The following is a 20,943-nucleotide window of genomic DNA, read 5'->3' as shown; positions in this document are numbered from 1 at the left end:
ATTCCCAAACACTTACCCTGCAAAACAAAGTTAGCACAAGACAACAGTAAATAGGATAACATGATATAATGACAGTCTTCGGACTATCCGAGTCTGACTTCGGATTTCCATCAGAAAATCCTAGGTCGATCCGACGCCTACTTTTCCCTCTACGGGGAACGCATCCTCACCTACTCCACTCAGGAGATTTACCTGCTGCCAGTGCGATCCTCCAGATCGACTGGACTTTTGCTCGGTGCTCGATGCTTCCGGACTTTCTGCTGGACTTTTGCTTTCCGGTTGGTCCAGTCTTTCACCTGGTTTGCGATACCAGGACTTTCCACCTAGGGTTACCCCCCTAGGACTTTTGCCTGAAGCACTCGACCCACCAAGACTTTCCGCATAGGGTTACCACCCCCTATGACCTAGGGTTACCACCCCCTAGGGTTTTTACCTTGCCTAACCACAGTTAGGACTTTCTTGAAACACTTAGTCAAGCATGTTAGATCACAACACACCTTAACTTTGAATCCTTTGCCATTATCAAAACTCAGGTTCGATCGTCGGATGCTTCCCACACCAACAATCTCCCCCTTTTTGATTATGGCAACCCAAATTCAAAGTTAAGTAAAACAAATGTATGAATATATTAAAAGATTTTAAGTGAGCAAGCTTAAGTATATTAATTCAAATAAAAGCATAACTTAAGCTAACACTTAATCTTTGTAAAGCTCCCCCTTAATACAGGGCTTCCTTTTACTTTTGAATTAGATAAATTTTTACTTTTTGAATTTCCTACTCTCCCCCTTTGCCATTTATAAAAAAATAAGCGAGTTTCAAGCAATTTTTAATACATTTAGATAAGTAAAAAAGGCTTAGCAAGAATTTATAAAAAGTTAGATTTGAAGGTTGGCTAAGTTGGAAAAAGTTGAAGGTTTCTATATGAACTACTTAGCTTAGTCTTTTGCAAAAAAAATGAATTTTTAGGAGTAATTTTTAAGTAAAAATGAAGCAAAAAAAAATGAAGGTTGGCTAAGTTAAAAAGACATTAGCTTAATTTGAATAAAACAATACTTAATGTTGAAAACAGAGGAGTAAGAACTTTTTAATTTTTAGGACGAAGAGGGAGAAACTAAAATTTAATTTAATTAAATTGGTTGGTCCTTAAGTCCAAGCATGAGCAAAATTTATTTTAATCAGGTATCAGAGCCCTAAAGTACAAGCATGCTTAATTTTAATTTTTCCTTCACCAACTGTCTAACCTTTAGCTACTTGCTGAATGCCTAGAAGGTAGCAGCTTTCACTTGGTTAGTCGAGTTAAGTCATTTAGTCCATTTAGATTTGACTAGAGCTGGAAGACTTGACTTGATTACTGTTAATAAGTATTTAATGCCCAGACTCATATTGATGCACAGAAATAAGCATTCTTGAGTCCAGGCTGTACCCTATGCATCTCACACCATTTTATGTTTTTCAAACACAAGCAAGGTATACCTAGGTATTTGTGAGATGCTCTGGCTTAAATCTAGGGGAACAGAATTTCTAGGGTAGAGCCTAAGCTAAGTCCAATTTTTTGAAAACTTCTAAGAAAAAAAGGGGATTTTAAAATCATTATTTTTCCTAGAATTTTTAAAACAAATTTTTGAAGTTATAGTCACAATTTTGAAAAAGTGGCACATAAGTACTAAATTAAATATAAGTCAGCTAAACATCAGATAACCAAATCCAAGATATAATCCAAAAGATGAGTATGATATCCAGATCCAAGAAATGAGTGACATATCCAGACAGTCTAAAAAGATAGAGTCAAGCAGGTGGATCGCCAGCTGGAGGATCGGCTAGAGGCTGCTCGGGTGCCGGCTGAGGCTGTCTCTGACGCCGTATCTCTCCTCGGAGAGACGCGAAACCTGCAGCCATCTCGGATCGCATAGATCGAAGGAAGCGATGGCTATCTAGCACAGCTCGTCGTGTCTGAGAGGACTGGATCTCGAGCCGAGTCAATCTGTCCTCGACAGAAAGTGGTGTCGAAGATGAAGGCCCGACAGAGGTGGAAGGATCTGTGAAAAAGTCCTCTGCCAGGAAATCGAGCCACTCCTCATCCGCATCTGGTACGTCCTCAGCCTCTGGAGCACCAGGGGCAGCAACTGGTGGTGGTCGGCCCTTCCAGGCTAGAATCCCCTCGGCAGTGACCTCTGCCCCCGCTAATCTAAGGCTACGTTGACATAACTCATCATAAATGGTAAGTGGGATGAGTACCCCTCTAGTAATGTCTATCCTAGAGCTGGAGAATATCTGGGTCAGGATATGGCAGTAAGGCATATGAATCACTCCAGATGTAACTGTACTAGATGCAAGAATGATGTTATGAAACATATGGAGAGCTATGTCTATATCTAGGCGTTGGCTGAGAGCGTACAGAAAGAACGAGTGGGGCGGTCGCATCTTCGAGACGTCTCAAGATGAGATGGGTAGAATGCATGCTGTCAGGACTCTGTACATAGCATAGTCCTGAATGCGAAGAAGAGTGGATCTGAACTCGGTCAGGCCCAAGGGTCTCTCCTCCCCCAAAAAAATGCATGTAGATGTCATCTAAGGTAATGTGAGAATAGGGATCACCAAAAGGTAGCTCCCTACTTGGGTAACATAAGAATGTACACTGGGACTCCCTAAGCTCTAAGCTGGTGCAAAGTAGGGAGGGAGTAAACTGAAGGTCAGTACCACCAACTCTGGTGAAATAGGTACTATCATCAACCTTTTCAAGGTTGTGATAGAACTGGGCACACAGGTCTTGGTTGACTGTAGTGGTACAATCAACCAGTTTATCTATATTATAGTAGTTTATCATCTGGATTGTGGGTTGACAGTATTGGGATAAAAATTCCCGACCAATATATATAGATTTAATAGACTCAAAGGTGAACCTAGCGAAATCTATCCTATGCTGTTCCGAGGGGAATCTAGGGTCCGTGGAAGGGGTCCTAGCCGGTGTGGGATCCACAATACGACGTTTCCTATTGTTGACATTATATAAGAAAAAATAGCAAAAGTAGCAAGAAATTTATGCAATAGATGATTGAGAAGAGTTTAGATTATACCTAGGAGACATTGCTAGGATTAAAGGAGGAAGAGATGAGTTGAAGGCGCCTTGGTTGGGAAAAATCGCACTTGGTTGTGTTTCGGCAGAAAAACGAACATAAGGGGAGCTTCTGTTCGTGCAAAAACGTTGAGTGAAGGCGCCTTAAAGGTTTCCTTAAGGCGCCTTTGGAGGCTCCTTAAGGCGCCTTAAACAGGAAGGCGGGAAATTTTCCGCCGCTGTTGAGGGCGCCTCCCTCGTGTGGGAGGCGCCTTCATTCAGGTGCCACGTGTCCTTTTTGTTTTTTTTTAAATTTTTTTTCTGTTTAGCATTGAGTTTAATTAAGTTTGATTGACAATAATTTAAGTTAATTAATTTGAGAAATAATTTTGAAACTAAGTTTTTAAAAGATTTTTTTTAAATATGATTTTTACAAGACTTTTCAAATAATTTTGAAATTAAGTTTTAAAGATTTTTAAAATAATTTTTAAATATTTTGAAAAGATTTTAAAGGAATTTTAAAATAATTTTGAAATATTTTGAAAAGATTTTTAAAGGAATTTTGAAATTAAGTTTTAAAGATTTTTAAAATAATTTTGAAATATTTTGAAAAGAATTTTAAAGGAATTTTGAAATATTTTGAAAAGATTTTTAAAAGAATTTTGAAATTAAGTTTTAAAGATTTTTAAAATAATTTTTTTAAAAATATTTTTAAAGGTAATTTTGAAATTAAGTTTTAAAGATTTTTAAAATAATTTTGAAATATTTTGAAAAGAATTTTAAAGGAATTTTGAAATATTTTGAAAAGATATTTAAAAGAATTTTGAAATTAAGTTTTAAATATTTTTAAAATAATTTTGAAATATTTTGAAAAGATTTTTAAAGGTAATTTTGAAATTAAGTTTTAAAGTTTTTTAAAATAATTTTTTTAAAAAAAAATATTTTGAAAAGATTTTTAAAAGAATTTTGAAATATTTTGAAAATATTTTTAAAAGAATTTTGAAATTAAGTTTTAAAGATTTTTAAAATAATTTTTTTAAAAAAATATTTTGAAAATATTTTTAAAGGTAATTTTGAAATTAAGTTTTAAATATTTTTAAAATAATTTTGAAATATTTTGAAAAGAATTTTAAAGGAATTTTGAAATATTTTTAAAATAATTTTGAAATTAAGTTTTAAAGATTTTTAAAATAATTTTTTAAAAATATTTTGAAAATATTTTTAAAGGTAATTTTGAAATTAAGTTTTAAAGATTTTAAAAATAATTTTGATAAGATTTTTAAAGGAATTTTGAAATTAAGTTTTAAAGATTTTTAAAATAATATTTTAAAATATTTTGAAAGATTTTTAAAAGAATTTTGAAATTGATTTTCAAAAGATTAATTAATTATAGAATTTGAATTAATTATAGTTACGAGTTTAATTTTGAATTTGAATTTTAAATTCCTTAGTCATCTCACCTGATCTAAATTTTGAATCATGGAATCCTATAATTGTTGTGAGATAAATTGAGATTCAATTTAAGGGTTTGGTTTAACTTTGTGTTAGATTCTGGTTTAGCTTTGGGTTCAACAAGTAAGTATTCTTTGGATAAACTTCTGGGCTATGGTAAGTCACAAGGAACTCATTAAAGTAACCATGCCTTTGAGATTTTTCAAATAGTCCTACCCATTGAACTTAATACTAAACATTGGTCTAACTGGTTAGGATCCATTTAAGGGTAGCTTCGGTCAGTTCCACTTGGCCAAATGCACTAGGTCGAAGCCATATCTTCCTAGACATGCGATGCCCAAGCTTCCCTAACATACTATCATCCAAAAACTTCACCAGTACCGTGGGTCAAGTTAAACCTAGCCCATTTTTTATAACCTTAATTACCCTGCCGGGTAGTCTACTCTTGTTTACCCATTTCGGGTAGATTAAGTTCGATTACCCAGTCGGGTAGTTTTAGTTGGGGTGCCAGCTATTCTGGATCCTCCTTCTAATTTTTTTTTATTTGATTTAAGTTGAATTTTGAATTAATTTTGAATTTTGAGTTTAAGTTTAAATTTTTAATTTAATTTTGAATTTTGAATTTTGAATTTTATTTAATTTCAAATTTTAATTCGAATTTTGAATTTAATTTTGAATTTAGAATTTAGAATTTTAATTTAATTTCGAATTTTGAATTTAATTTTGAATTTTTAATTTAATTTCAATTTTGAATTTTGAATTTTAATTTAATTTCAAATTTTGAATTTAATTTTAAATTTTGAATTTTGAATTTTAATTTAATTTTGAATTTTGAATTTAAGTAATTTAATTTCGAATTAAGTTCGTTTTATTAGTATCGTTTTTCTTTTTGCTCCCCCTGGATCATAGCCTCTATATGGTCTATCGAGGTAGTGTATTTGATCCTTCGGGATCCAATATTGACCAAGTCCAACTTGATTAATTAATTTGGACTAGGGGACCCATGCTTGGACTGTTTTTCTATCTATGCTTTTTACAAGAGATAAGTAGGATTTATATTTTCTTTTTGGTTTAAATCCTAGACCAGTTCTATTGTAAACGGCTCTTTGTGTCCCAAGAATTAGGTCAAGATTCTTGGAACCTAAAAAAAATCGTTCTAGAGTTTTCTCCAGATCCTTAAGTTGAGTTTTCAGATCGGAGTTCTCTTCTTCAAGTTTTTGAACTTGAATTGAGTTTCCAGTCTAAACTGGTTCAGTCAAGGATTAAGAGTCAGTCGCTTCTTTAAGGACTTCTACTTTCTTTAGAAGGGACTTAACTCTAAGGTTCGACTTAGCTAATTTTCGTAATAAGTAATTAACTAGATTATTAAGGCGAGGGTACTTACAGAGGGATTAGGTCCTTCGGAAACGGATACGGATTCGTGCCTTCGCTCGGACTCGGCCTCGGACTCGGCCTCTGACTCGGTCTCGCTCTCGGATTCGTCGATTTGGTCCCGGGCCATCAGTGCGAGTAAACTCGTCTGATCGAGTTCATCGTCGGTATCTTCTTCTGAGGATTCGTCCCACGTCGCCTTTAGGGCCTTCTTCTTTCTTTGCTTCTTCGCATCCTTTTGATTAGGGCGATTGGCCTTGATGTGCCCCTTCTAGTTGCACCCGTAGCAGATTACTTCAAACTTTACCTTAGAACTTGGTTGGGCCTCCTTGGATTGGACTGCCTTCTTTAGGTCCTTCTTGTTGAAACCTTTCTTCTTCTTGTAAAGTCTCTTCACAAGATTCATGAGCTCCGTTGTTAGTTCTTCACCTTCATTATTTGAGTCGGGTTCTTCTTCTGACTCTGGTTCAATTCTTCTTCGTGATCTTGGTTCACGCATTCGACTGGTACCTGCAACTAAAGCAACCCCCTTCTTGGTTGGCTTTGCATTAGTCTGCTCATGTAATTCAAACTCACAGAATAATTCATCTAATTTTAGTGAAGATAAATCCTTGGAGACTTTGTAGGTATCTACCATTGATGCCCACAATGTGCTCCTCGAAAACAAATTTAATGTGTACCTTATGATGTCCCGATTCTCTACCTTTTGCCCTATTCCGTGGAGAGAATTAAGGATGTCTTGAATTCTTGCATGTAGAGAGCTTGTCGTCTCACCTTCCTGTAGGACCGTTAGAGTCGATAGGGGGGGGTGAATATCGATTCGAAAAAGACGAGTATAAACGCAGCGGAAAAATAAAATAGACACAGATGTTTTTACTTTGTTCGGAGCCTGTGACGACTCCTACTCGAAGGCCCGTGGTCCTTGACCACTTTCATTGGGCAATCACTAACAAGTCGAAATATGATTACAGAATGAGTACAGGAAATGCAAGTGAAAATAAAGCAATACCGACAAGGAAATTAAATAAAAACCGAAGTAGCACTTTGTCGGAACTTTGTTGGCGTCGCACTGAACGTCGAGCAGCAAGACCAGCAGTAGAAGAGTTCTCAGCTTAAATTCAATTCTCCTGAAGCTCCTGTCTGGGGCTTCTTTTATATGCTGTTCCAGGCCTTCCGGGCGCCTGGAATGTGACGTAGGTGCACAAACCATGATGCTCCACGTGGCGACGACTCGGCTGGATAGAATTCGCCTTCCGGGCGCCCGGATCCCCTCCGAGCGCCCGGACCACCTTGTTTCAGAAAACTCCCTTTTCCTGCAAAACAAAGTTAGTCTGAGGCAAATATGTATCCTGTAAAACAGATTGTTAGCACAGTTAAAGTTCAACAGATGGATAAAAGAGTATGACTTAGATTCCGTCTTTCCGAGACCGGAATCTAGTCACGATCTCGACTTAGACATCCGAAATGGATCTAAGCCGGATCGACGCCTAATGTTCCCTTCCCGGGAACGCGTCCTCGCAGTCACTCCCCTCCAGTGACTTACCTCACTTACCTGCCAGACGTCCGGTCAGCCCGTCGACCCGTCTGGACTTCTCGCCAAGCGTCCGGTCAGCCCGTCGACCCGCTTGGACTTCTCACCAACTATCCGGTCAGCCCGTCGACCTAGCTGGACTTCTCGCCAAGCGTCCGGTCAGCCCGTCGACCCGCTTGGACTTCGTGCCAGACATCCGGTCAGCCCATCGACCTGTCTGGACTTCTCCTGCACACTCTATCAAAGTGTCAGACAACAACAAAACTAACTTAACCTATTTGTCATTCATCAAAACCTGGGTTAAATCGTTAGTGCTAACTGCACCAACAATCTCCCCCTTTTTGATGGAATGACAACCTGGTTAAGTTAGTGTTAACATATGCAAGAAACAACATGCATTTATGTGGTTTTTAAAGTTAGTTTGTATTTTCAAATTGGTTTAGCTAACTTAACCACCTAACCCTCCCCCTTTGGCATTCATCAAAAAAATAAGCAAGGGTAAATAATCAAAGTGTTGAGTTTCTGCAAAAAGTAACTAGATTTTGCAATATATTTAAGTTTGGTTTAATTTTTTAACACCAAAAAAATAGTCAAAATGACTTGTGGGAGACAAGTTGAATTTTTGAAAAATATAAAGTTAATCAAGTTTCACTTTTCAAGTGTGTAAAGATTTCCAAGCATATTTTACAAGAACTGAATAAGTTTAAATATGCTATATTCAACTTTTAAACTCAGGTTTAAAAAAAATTAGATGGGATTTAAACTTTCAAGTTTTGCTATTAATTTCTCCCCCTGAACTTGATATCTTAAAATTAAACAGTTGTCTAACCAATTAGGTACTAACTAACTATCAGAAGATAGTAGCTTTCACTTGGTTAGTCAGATTAAGGTCAGTGTATGACTTGATTGATTATCTTTAATCTGATTACTGTCTGATTTGTATTTAACGCCCAGACTTATGCTGATGCACTGAAATAAGCATCCTAAGTCCAGACAGTTGGCCTATGCATCTCACCCCTTTCTATGTTTGTCAAACACAAGCAAGGTAAGCCTAAGGTGTTGGTGAGATGCTCAAAAACTAGTCCTATGGGTACATGCTTTCTAAGGATTCAAAACTAGTCTAAGGCCAAAACTGTTTTTGAAAATCTAAAAATGGCAAGTTTTGAAAACAAATAAATTTGACTTATACTTTCATAAAACCATTTTTGAAAGTATTTTTTTTTTAAAGAACCTAGTCTATTGAGCACATCCCTAATTTTCGTCGTAAGTTGCTAAATTCACTTTCAGGGAGTGGTTTTGTAAAAATGTCAGCTAAATTTGATTTGGACTCAATGTACTTGAGTTCAATATCACCTTTAGTAACATGATCCCTGATGAAGTGGTGCCTAATTTTAATATGTTTGGTTCTTGAATGATGCACAGGATTCTTGGTTAAGTTAATTGAACTTATATTGTCAATTAATACTTTTACATTTGTGATATTTAAGTTGAAATCTTTTAGAGTATGCATCATCCATAATAATTGTGCAACACATTCGCCTAAAGCTATGTATTCTGACTCAGTTGTAGATAGAGCAACACAATGTTGCTTTCTACTAAACCAGCTAACAAGTGATGAACCTAATAATTGGCATCCACCACTTGTACTTTTGCGGTCTAATTTGCATCCAGCATAATCTGTGTCAGAATACCCTATTAGTTCAAAATTATTTGTCCTAGGATACCAGATTCCTACATTTGTTGTTCCTTTAAGATATCTAAAAATTCTTTTAACTTGTGTCAAATGGGATTCCTTAGCACAAGTTTAGTATCTAGCACACATACTAACTGCAAATAAAATATCAGGTCGGCTTGCAGTTAAGTACAGTAGGCTACCTATTGCACTTCTATAATGTTTTAAATCAATTGGTTTTCCATTTGGGTCACTATCTAAGATTGTGTTTACTGCCATCGGTGTTTTTATTTCTTTTGTATTTTCCATTCCGAATTTTTTAAGTAATTCCTTGGTGTATTTATGTTGAGAAATATAGTTTCCTTCATTTGCCTGTTTGATTTGTAATCCTAAGAAATAGGTTAGTTTTCCCACTAAGCTCATTTCAAATTCTTTTTCCATTAGATTAATAAATTCTTCTAAAAATTCTGAATTTGTTGAGCCAAATATTATGTCATCTACGTATATTTGTGGAATAAAAATGTTTGTATTTAATGATTTAACAAACAAGGTTGGGTCAATTTGACCTTGTTTGAATCCTTTAGATGTTAGGTAAGATGTTAGCCTCTCATACCACGCCCTGGGTGCTTGTTTAAGTCCATATAGGGCTTTCTTTAATTTAAAAACCTAATCAGGGTGTTCTAGACTTTCAAAACCAGGAGGCTGACCTACATAAACTTCTTCTTTGATTAGTCCATTAAGAAAGGCAGACTTAACATCCATTTGGTATAGTTTGAATCCCTTATGGGCTGCATAACTTAGTAGCATTCTAATGGATTCTAATCTGGCTACCGGGGCATATGTTTCATCATAGTCAAGTCCTTCAACTTGACTAAATCCTTTGGCAACCAGCCTAGCCTTATTTCTAGTAATTTCCCCAGTTTCACTTAGTTTGTTTCTGAATACCCATTTTGTTTCTATTATTTTCTTATTCTTGGGTGGTGGGACTAGGTCCCAGACCTCATTACGCTCAAATTGGGCTAGTTCTTCTTACATAGCTATAATCCAATCTGGGTCTAGTAGGGATTCTTTCACAGTTTTAGGTTCAATTTTTGAAATTAATGAAATTTGACTTAGGTTCCTAAAAGATGATCTGGTTTGAACTCTTAAGTCTGGGTCATCAATTATTTGATCAGTTGGATGATTTGGGTTTACCCTTATTGTTCTAGGAGGTTGATGCTCTTGATGGTGTTCCTCTTCTTCATGACTTAGAGTTTGGTTGGTTTCTGGAACAAACTCAGGTGGTTGTGTAGGTTTTATGTCTTGTTTAGTTTCTTTAAATTTTACATTAGTAGTTTCTTCAATTTTTAATGTAACCTTATTATAAATTCTGTAGCCTCTACTGTTTAGGGAATATCCCACAAAAATTCCATTTTCAATTTTAGAGGTGAATTTTCCTAAGTGTTCTCTTGTATTTAAGATAAAAACTGGGCACCCAAATACCTTAAAATATTTTATGTTTGGTTGTTTATTATAAAATATTTTGAAAAGCGTTTTGTTATGATTTTTATTTATTGTTGTTCTGTTCTATACATAGCAGGCTGTACTAACGACTTCTGGCCAAAAGTATTTAGGTAGGTTGTACTCATTTAACATTGTTCTAGAAGCTTCAAGTAAGGTTCTATTTTTTCTTTCTACAATTCCATTTTGTTGGGGGGTTTTAGGGCATGAGTACTCATGATGGTAACCGTTTTCTAGACAAAAACTGTTAAAGTTGTGATTTTTAAATTCTCCCCCATTGTCACTCCTAATTCTTTTAATTTTAATATCTTTTTCGTTTTCAATCTGTTTGCAAAAATTTGTAAAAATTTCAAAAATTTCATCTTTATGTTTTAAGAATTTTACCCAAGTAAACCTAGAATAATCGTCTATAATTACTAAACAATATAAGTTTCCATTTATGGATTTGACTCCATGGGAGTCAAAAAGGTCTAAATGTAGAAGTTCTAAGATTGAGTTAGTTTGTGGTTGATTTGTTTGTTTGTGGGTTGATTTAGTTTGTTTGCCTTGTTGACAAGCATTACATATGGTTGAATCTAAGTTAGGTAACTTTGGTAAGCCTTTTACAAGTCCATTTAGTTTACTTATATTTCTAAAGTTGGTGTGAGACATCCTCCTATGCCATAACCAAGTTTCTTCTTTTTGTGTTAAATAACACTTAATGGAAGAAATGGTTAAGTTGATGACATAGATGTTGTCTTTTCTAAAACCTTTTAGGCTTATGGTAGGATTATCTAGATGTTTGATTGAACATTCTGTAGATAGAAATTTGACCTTATACCTAGTATCACACAATTGACTTATACTTAGAAGATTATATTTAAAGTTTTCAACAAGTAAGACATTTGTAATTATAAAGTCTAATTTTTAAGTTAAAATTAAAAATTTTAACTTTAAAATTTAAGCCTTATTCATCTCACCCGATCTATATTATCAATCAGGGAATCCTATGATTTTGTGAGATGAAATTGGTTTGATTACCGAGTTTTGGTTTAACTTGTGTTAGATTCAGACTTAGCTTTGGTTTCCACTAATAGGCATTCTTCGGATAAACTTCTAAGCTTGGTGAGTCACATGGACATCATTAGAAGTAACCAACCTTTCGAGGTTTTTCGAATAGTCCTATCCACGGAACTTAGTACTAAATCTTGGTCTAACTGGTTAGGATTCGTTTAAGGGTAGCTTCGGTCAGTTCCACTTGGCCAAATGCACCAGATCGAAGCCATATCTTTCTAGACATGCGATGCCCAAGCTTCCCTAACGTACTATCATCCAAAAACTTCACCAGTACCATGAGTCAAGTTAAACTTGGCCTCTTTTTAACTAATCCTAATTACCCTGCCGGGATAGTTTATTTTGGGTTACCCTGTCGGGTAGGTTAGTTTTGGAGGTGCCAGCTATTCTGGAGCCTCCCCCTGAATTATTGGCCATTAATTTAAATTTTGGTTTTAGGTTTGTGTCGATTCTTTTTATAGTTATGGTTAACTTGGTGATAATTTTGTTGATTTTTAAAATGTTTAGATTTTGAATTTGATTTAGGTTTGTATTTTGGATTTTGGTTTGGTTTATTCAATTTTATATAATGTATTTTTTCTTTAGGTATATAATATTGATTAAGTCCTACTTGCGTGGTCAGACACGCTTTCGGAACCCAAGCTAGATTGGTTGATTTATATTGGGTTATTAATGATTTGAAGGTTTTATTTGAATTCGACTTATATCCTAGTCCGGTTTTATTATAACATGCTTTTTGATTATTTAGGATTAAGTCTAGATTTTTTGATCTTGTTGTGAATTTTTCTAACATTTCTTTTAAATTGTTAATCTCATTTTTTAGTAATAAATTTTCTTTCTCAAGTGTTAGATCTTGAGTTGGATTTGAATTTATGATTTGTTCCTTGAGGTTTTGATTTTCCTCAAGAAGTGATTTGTTTTCATTTTCTAATTTAGTTAATTTACTATTTAAGCAGGAAATGATTCTAAAAAATTTTTTGTTTAAATTAAAGTATACCTCATTCGGGCCTTCGGAAACGAGTACGGACTCGTGGCTTGTTTCGGGTTCAGACCCGTCTTCATCTTCCGATTCGTTTTCTGTTTCAGCTTCGCGGGCCATCAGTGCGAGGTGGCTCTGATATTTCTGCTCTTATTCCTCCGATTCGTCCGAGGAGTCGTCCCACGTTGCTTTGAGTGCCTTCTTTTTGGTTGGCTTTGATTTGTCGAACTTCAGTTTTGGGCATTCATTCTTGTAGTGTCCCTTTTTATTGCAGCCGTAGCAAGTGACGTTCTTTTGTTCTGAGGGAGAGCTGATCTTTTGAAGGTCCTTTTTGCTGAAGCTCCTCTTTCTCCTGGTGAACATTTTTCTTACCAAGTTCACTAGGTGTTCTTCATCTTCGGAGTCTTGGTCGGCGTCTTCTTCAAATTCAGGCTTGCTTTTCTTGGAGGAACCTGCAAATAAAGCTACACCTTTCTCGGCTCCAGCATTAGTTTGTTCGTGCAATTCTAATTCACAGAAAAGCTCATCCAATTTTAATTTAGAAAGATTCTTAGAAATTTTGTAGGCATCCACTATTGATGCCCACAAACTATTACGTGGAAAGGCGTTTAATGCGTACCTTATCAAGTCTCTGTTCTCCATCTGGTGGCCTATCGCATGGAGCCCGTTGAGGATGTCCTTGATCCTCGCGTGGAGTTGATTCGCTGTTTCTCCTTCCTGCATTTTTATATTAAAAATTTTATTTAAAAGCAGGTCTCGTTTTGTTACCTTAGCGTCGCTTGTTCCTTCGTGCAGCTCGATCAGTTTGTCCCACAGTTCTTTAGCGTTTTTGTGTGGACCGACTCTGTTTAGCTCTTCTCTTGTTAGTCCGCACTGTAGAGTGTTGATCGCTTTGTTTTCTGTTGACGCCTTCTTCTTCAAGTCAGCTGTCCATTCTTCAGGATCCTGTATATTCCCGGAGGTGTCTGCCGGAATTTTGTAAGGTCTCGTAATGCTCATCCACTGGTCAAAGTCAGTTTTGAGGTAGACCTCCATGCGCTTCTTCCAGTAAGGGAAGTCGTCCCCGTTGAAGAGTGGAGGTCGCACTGTGCTGAATCCTTCTTGTTGGGACATTCTGTGCACAGGTAAATAACCAAAAAATATCCCAAGACTTGGTCTTGGATTAGTAGTGCGGGAAGAGAGAGAGAAAAGACTAGATTCGTGTTGCACTAATTTAAATTGATTAGAGAAATATTAAGTTAACGAAACACCAGTTTTAAAATTAATTAAAAAAAACAAAAGAAAATTCATCCCCTGTCTGATTGGTGGTTGCACCAAATCAGAGCGATACCCGCTCTGATACCACTTGTAGGACCGTTAGAGTCGATAGAAAAAGACGAGTATAAACGCAGCGGAAAAATAAAATAGACACAGATGTTTTTACTTCGTTCGGAGCCTGTGACGACTCCTACTCGAAGGCCCGTGGTCCTTGACCACTTTCGTTGGGCAATCACTAACAAGTCGAAATATGATTACAGAATGAGTACAGGAAATGCAAGTGAAAATAAAGCAATACCGACAAGGAAATTAAATAAAAACCGAAGTAGCACTTTGTCGGAACTTTGTTGGCGTCGCACTGAACGTCGAGCAGCAAGACCAGCAGTAGAAGAGTTCTCAGCTTGATTGAATTCATCTGAAGCTCCTGTCTGGGGCTTCTTTTATATGCTGTTCCAGGCGCCTGGATCCCTTCCGGGCGCCTGGAATGTGACGTAGCTGCACAAACCATGATGCTCCACGTGGCGACGACTCGGCTGGATAGAATTCGCCTTCCGGGCGCCCGGATCCCTTCCGGGCGCCCGGACCTCCGGGCGCCCGGATCCCCTCCGGGCGCCCGGACCACCTTGTTTCAGAAAACTCCCTTTTCCTGCAAAACAAAGTTAGTCCGAGGCAAATATGTATCCTGTAAAACAGATTGTTAGCACAGTTAAAGTTCAACAGATGGATAAAAAGAGTATGACTTAGATTCCGTCTTTCCGAGACCGGAATCTAGTCACGATCTTGACTTAGACATCCGAAATGGATCTAAGTCGGATCGACGCCTAATGTCCCCTTTCCGGGAACGCATCCTCACAGTCACTCCCCTCCAGTGACTTACCTCACTTACCTGCCAGACGTCCGGTCAGCCCGTCGACCCGTCTGGACTTCTCGCCAAGCGTCCGGTCAGCCCGTCGACCCGCTTGGACTTCTCGCCAACTATCCGGTCAGCCCGTCGACCTAGCTGGACTTCTCGCCAAGCGTCCGGTCAGCCCGTCGACCCACTTGGACTTCGTGCCAGACATCCGGTCAACCCGTTGACCTGTCTGGACTTCTCCTGCACACTCGATCAAAGTGTCAGACAACAACAAAACTAACTTAACCTATTTGTCATTCATCAAAACCTGGGTTAAATCGTTAGTGCTAACTGCACCAACACTTCCTGCATTTTCAGATTATATAGTTTATTAAGTAAAAGATCTCGTTTACTTACCTTAGTGTCGGAGGTTCCCTCGTGGAGTTCTATCAGTTTCTCCCACAACTCCTTTGCAGTTGAAAATGGACCGACTCTGTTGAGCTCCTCCTTGGTAAGACCACACTGGAGGGTGCAGGTAGCTTTGGCGTCGGCTTCCACCTTCTTGATTAGGGATGGCTCCCAGTCCTCGCAGGGTGTAGGCTTGTCGTCTTTATCCGTTGGCAGTTCCAAACCAGTCTTGATTATAATCCAGGTTTCGAATTGGATTTTCAGGTAGATTTCCATTCGTCCCTTCCAGTACCCGAAATCTTCTCCGAAGAAGAGGGGGGGACAAAAGGTGCTGAAACCCTCTTGTTGGACCATTGAGAGAATATGCAAAGGAAAAATAAAAATATGTCCCAAGACTAAGTCTTGGATTAGTAGTGTGGGAGTAAAGAATTGAAAAAGAATTAACTCGAGTGGTGTTGCACCAACCTCGAGCGAAATTGATACGAACGAAAAAAAACTGGAATATAGTATACTAATTTCAGTTGACTCCTAAAAATTTAAAACACCGCGAAAAAAATTACGTGATTGGTGGTTGCACCAAATCAACGCGACCCCGCTCTAATACCAATTATTGGATCGAGACGCGCTAGAGGGGGGGGTGAATAGCGCTCGCGGCTATTTCGTTCAATTCATAAAACTATCGGAGTTAAAAACAAGCAGCGGAATAAAGAAACACAAACACAGAGACATAGTGGAATTTACTTCGTTTGGAGCCTTGATCGACTCCTACTCGAAGGCCCGCAATCCTTGATCGCTTTCTGTAGGCAACAACTATAAGCTCGATAAGAATTATAAACTAACTACAATGAAAGTATAATAACAACTTTATACCGACAACTAAGGAAGAAGAAACAGAGCTCCGGTTCGTCGGGAGGTTGTGGCAGCACTTCTGAATCGTGTCGTTAGCAGCTATATGCAAAGGAATCGCTTGGAGTGAATTGTATTTAGCTGTTGGTCGAAACCCCCTTATAAAGGGTGTTCAAGGCGCCTCCATAGGCTCCAAAGCGCCTTGAATCCCTAAGTATTATCCCGTAAATAATTCTACGATGAAGCTTTGACCGCTGCCTCTTATCCATCTTAAGGCGCCTTCATCAGTGTCCAAGGCGCCTTAAACCACCTGTTCAAGGCGCCTTGAGCTTCCTTCAAGGCACCTCCAACCCTTCTGGAGAGTTGGCTTCGGCTCGCACCCGTGGCGCCTCGGACACTATTCATCCGAGGTTAACTTGTGCTCCTTTGGTCCTGCAAAAGTGTTAGTCCCAAAAACTTACCCTGCAAAACAAAGTTAGCACAAGACAATAGTAAATATGATAACATGATATAATGACAGTCTCCGGACTGTCCGGGTCTGACTTCGGATTTCCATCCGGAAACCCTAGGTCGACCCGACGCCTACTGTTCCCTCTACGGGGAACGCATCCTCACCTACTCCACTCAGGAGATTTACCTGTTGCCAGTGCGATCCTCTAGATCGACTGGACTTTTGCTCGGTGCTCGATGCTTCCGGACTTTCTGCTGGACTTTCGCTTCCCGGCTGGTCCAGTCTTTCACCTGGTTCGCGACACCAGGACTTTCCACCTAGGGTTACCCCACCTAGGACTTTTGCCTGAAGCACTCGACCCACCAAGACTTTTCGCATACGGTTACCACCCCCTATGACCTAGGGTTACCACCCCCTAGGGTGTTTACCTTGCCTAACCATAGTTAGGACTTTCCTGAAACACTTAGTTAAGCACGTTAGATCACAACACACCTTAACTTTGAATCCTTTGTCATTATCAAAACTCAGGTTCGATCGTCGGATGCTTCCCGCACCAACAGAAACTTTTTCAAAAACTATTCAAAAACATCTTTTAAAGTTGGTTTAAAAGCAGTTTACAAGAATTGAAACAGTTTTTAAAATAATTTTTCAACACATATGATTTGATAAGTAACAAAATTTTTCAAAACATGTGATTAAATTTGTTGTTGGAGTGTATACTTAAAAGTTTAGCTTTTGTACACATTTATTTTGAAATAAAAAATCACATTAGTCAAATGTTTACATTTATTTGTTAAATGTAATTGTTCAATTAATTTATATAGTAGATAACATGGAGTGTGGAGTCATACTTAGAAGATCATGTTGTCGGTTCTCTATAAATTTTAAACAGTTGCTCACGACTAAGATGGAAAGGAACAAACCATCAGAATAGACATACTGTAATTAAGTATTAGTTTATCTTGACTAATAAATTACACTGATACACTTTAAGTGTATTGAGTAGGATCATTTAGGTAAGTTCTTTTTGTACTGACTTAGTAAAAGAACTAGACCTTAGTTATTATGGAAGTGTGTGCTCTTAATCCTAATATAGTAACAAGCATGTATATTTAATATTTATTTCTTTGACTTATCAAAGGGTGAGGTTTAGCTCGATAAATCAATATGCCCGATAAGTTGGGAAATGATAATACTTATAGTATGTGTTGTTGATTATAGAAGGAATCTGTGTCCTAGTTATCTAGGTTGAGAATGTCCCTAAGAGGAGCTCATAAGGATTGCCATGTTAAACCCTGCAGGTGGACCTAGTCCAACATGACAATAAAGTTGAGTGGTACTACTCTTGGAGCTAGATATTAATTAAATGAGTTGTCAGTAACTCACTTAATTAGTGGGCATTCGTAATCTTAAACACAGGGAGACTAACACACTCATGATAAGAAGGAGCCCATAATGTAATTTGGGATTGGTGCGGTAGTGCGGTAATAACTCTCTAGTGGAATGAGTTATTATCGATGAACTTGAGTTGTGTGTTCGGGGCGAGCACGGGATACTCAAGCTAATCGGAAGGCCAAAACAAATTTCTCCTCTAGGTCCCTGTTGTAGCCTCAATAAAGCCTCAAGTCCATCCAAAGAAAAGCCTATCTTGGTGTCCAAGAAGGGGCCGGTTCATTGCTTGGTGACCAAGCAATGGCCGGCCACATATTCTCTAGAAGTGGCCGGCCCTTGCCTTGGGGAAGGGGGCCGGCCGCAATATTTAAATTAGGAAGGTTATTTTTGAATTTTTAAATTTCCTCAGATATTTACAATTTGTAAAAAGAGAGATTTTAAAAATTTATAAAATTTTCCTAATTCAAATTAGGTCACAAGGTGTTAAAAGAGAGTTGTAAAATTTATAAAACTTTCTTTTAAAAAGAAATATTATTAGAGATGTTTTAAAACTTGGTTTTAAATTTTCAAACTTTCCTTTTAATATCCACATTAGAAAAAAAAAGAAAAGAGTTTGTAAAATTTTATTAGAAGTTTTCTTCTTTTAAATATTATAAAAAAAATTTCTTTCTTTCCCTTTTAATAAGTGGTCGGCCACCTTGCTTGGTGCCCAAGCAAGGGGCTGGTCAAATAATTAAACATCAACAAATAGTTGTTTAATTAATAAATTAATCTAAGATTGATTAATTAAAAGGAAAGAAAAAGAAAAAAAATTAAAAGGAAATGGGAATGAGTCTAAATTATAAAACTCTTTCCATAATTTTCCGTTGGGAAACTAATATAAAAAGGGGGGAAGGGGAGGCCTTCAAAAACATAACAATTGATATTGTGTTGTTGGAGATCATCAAGTGGCCGGCCCCTCTCCCTCTCTTCCCTTTGCTCTCTTTTGCTCTTTTGTGGTGGTGGTGGCCGAATTCTAGAGGAGGAGAAGCTTTCCGGGTGGTGTTCGTCTTGGAGGATCGTCGCCCACACGACGTCTAAGAGGAGGCGAGGGATACGGCAGAAGATCTCGAGGTTTTTAGCATATAAGGAAGAGGTATAACTAGTATTTAATTTCCGCATCATAATAGTTAATTTTTCTTTGTATAAATACCAAATACAAGAGGCATTCGATTCTTGTTTTTCGAATTTAATTTCGATGTTGTGTTCTTTTTCTTTTTTCCTTTTGATTTGATTGTTCCTTTTGGTTAACTTAGAGTTATATAAGGAAATTAAATATTAACTTTCCTTAAAAGGCTTTGTCTAATCGGTGGTGGTTGCTCTCATATCCAAGAAGGCCAAGTGCCTCGCCATGCAGTACTGGAAGCCAATTTTGGAAACTAATATTTAATTGAATTTATAACCTAGGTGATTTGGATCAAACGTGTTAAGTTCCGCAGGAGATCCAAATCTAAACCTAAAAGAACATATAAGTTAAACTTGGAATCAAACGTGTTAAGTTCCGCAGGAGATACAAGTTTAACTTAAAAGAACACATGGTATCTAGGAAAGGTTCAGATCACGTACAAAATTTTTGTACAGTGGAGCCATTGGGTTTTTCGAGTAGCAACCAACAATTGGTATTAGAGCTAGGGTTTTGCCTCTGTGTATTTGGTATTAGTTTAATTATGCACATGTCATACATAATTTAGGCAGGTTAATAGTAGGATGTGCTAACTTTGTGGATGCAGGATCCAACTATTATGGCTTATAGTTATTATGTGTGTGATTGGACCCTTGGACATGTCAAGGACATTTATTATGTGTGCATGATTGTATTATAAAATACAGCAGGAGCTGTATTTAGTTTTATTAGGATTTTATTTTTTGATCTAGATACATGTACATTCCTTTTATGGAATATAGGATCGATGGATGTAAATTTTATTTTATGTTCGATCTAGTTTACATGTACATTCCTTCGAGGAATATAGGATCGAAAAATGTAAAATTTTATTTTTGTCGCGGATCGAATCTTGCAAGGCGTGGAACCTTTTGAGGATCAGAGTGGCGCAGCGGAACAAGGAGCAAGATGGATGCGACAACTAGACCCAGTGGCGGTGGCCAAAGATGGCAGCAGCTAGGGATAACGACACACGGAGGACAACAATAGATAAAAGTCATAATAGTTGAAAATTAGTTTTTCTATTTATTGTTTTTGTATTGTGTTGTGTGTGAATGTTAGTGTACATGTTTAGTAGGCTAGCATCATCAAAATTCCTCACTTTAAATAACTAAGTGGGAGAGGAATTTATTTTAGTGAATTCCACGGTCTCCATTACTGGTTTGTAAGTGATGCAAACAAACTTGCGTGTTGGCTCTGAGTGCCTTCCTCCATATCGGATGAGTTTGTTTGCGGATCACTAGACCAAACTTCCATTTCGGATGACTATAGGAAATTAATTAAGAGCGTGTGATCTTTCCCATCGGAAGGGGCACAATCTTTTTAATGGACTTAGTTTCAAGTAATGGTATACACTTAGGCACGTCTAATAGTATCCTCCCCATCGGAGTCATTGCTATTATTTGTGTGACCGAAGGAAACCAACTATTAATTTTATTAGTCAAAAAGTTAGGTTGACAAGATAATAAAATTAATGGGATATACCCTCCTTTTACAAATGTTGAATTTGTATACGTCTACACTATCGTGGCATACAAAATTCACGGTGTTTTAAGGTGTTGGTTAATTTAAAATAGTATTGTTTGAGGAATCAATATTATTCTAAATTTAGAGTTCTGACCAAAATTTATTTTGTGATTCTTAGGATGACTTTCAACCCACTGGCCATTATTCTAAAAGAAAACAGACTTACTGGTCTCAACTATATAGATTGGAAAAGAAACCTGGACATTGTTTTAACTGCTGAGGGCTATAAGTTTGTACTATCAGAGGAATGCCTAGAAACACCTAGCAATGATTCTACCCCAGAGGAGATTCAGCATCATAGTAAATGGGTAAAAGCTGATGAGATGGCGCGGTGTTACTGTTAGAGTGTATACTAAAAGCCTAGCTTTTGGTATAAACATTTATCTAGAAATAAGAATCACATTGGTCAAATGTCTACA

This window comes from Zingiber officinale, chromosome 8A (genome assembly GCF_018446385.1).
Source record: "Zingiber officinale cultivar Zhangliang chromosome 8A, Zo_v1.1, whole genome shotgun sequence".
NCBI lineage: Eukaryota > Viridiplantae > Streptophyta > Magnoliopsida > Zingiberales > Zingiberaceae > Zingiber > Zingiber officinale.
Note: the sequence above shows the minus strand (reverse complement) of the source record.